Source organism: Nerophis lumbriciformis, linkage group LG05, assembly GCF_033978685.3.
Source record: "Nerophis lumbriciformis linkage group LG05, RoL_Nlum_v2.1, whole genome shotgun sequence".
Taxonomy (NCBI): domain Eukaryota; kingdom Metazoa; phylum Chordata; class Actinopteri; order Syngnathiformes; family Syngnathidae; genus Nerophis; species Nerophis lumbriciformis.
Window position 1 is genome coordinate 58,067,833 of NC_084552.2, and position 797 is coordinate 58,068,629.

The 797-nt window shown below is 28.9% G+C and overlaps 1 protein-coding gene across 3 annotated transcripts in view; it reads left to right on the plus strand.

The window, feature by feature from the left end:
- The window catches only part of tafa5a (TAFA chemokine like family member 5a), a 552,376-nt gene extending 552,132 nt beyond the window's left edge, over positions 1-244 (plus strand). The window contains exon 5 of one of the 3 annotated variants that reach the window (XR_009815216.2): positions 1-241. This exon is cut by the window's left edge and continues 1,064 nt beyond it. The gene's annotated coding sequence lies outside the window, so the exon portion shown is untranslated. The other 2 variants (XR_009815217.2, XM_061959795.2) reach the window with 2 other exon arrangements.
- Positions 245-797: the final 553 nt, after the last annotated feature.

Sequence of the window (797 nt, forward strand, 5' to 3'; positions counted from 1 at the left end):
ACAGATGGGACGCCGACAAATGGAATGAAGAGATAGGGAACAGCAGAGCAAGCCTTGCAGAGATGTTACAGTCATTGACATAACTTTTTTTTTTTTTTTTTAATCGTTATGATCATCATGAGATATTTTAAGAATAAATTAAATACATGAAAGAAAATGTGCCCGGGGAAATTTCACATGTTGTTAAAAGTCTCAGTTTTGGTCTCCTGTTTTCTGACACCAAATATTAGCATAGGGTAAACACATGTAATTAAATTGTAGTGTGATTTGATTCATTCTACATACAAATACAACCCTACCATATATGTATTATTCACAAAGCATAACATCATATTCATGAAACACATTAAAAATTTACATTTTTATAAAAAAAAATTGCCTTTCAAAGTGGATAGATGGACTGACATTTGCATGCACACGCATACACATACAGTATACATACAAACCCACATAAACATAAGCATACACAAATATGTACGCACACAAATATATGTATGAGTATATACATGTGTGTGTGTATATCTATATATATATGCACACATATATACACAAACATATACATACATTAAAATACACATACGTACATATATACATACACAAATATATATTCACATTTCACACAGATATACATATCATATACATACAGTATATATACACATACACATTTATAAAGTCATATATACATGCAAAAACACATACACATACATAAAAACACATTCACATTTATATAAACACATCCATAGATACAGTATATACATACATGTGTATGTACACACATACATACACAAATATATACA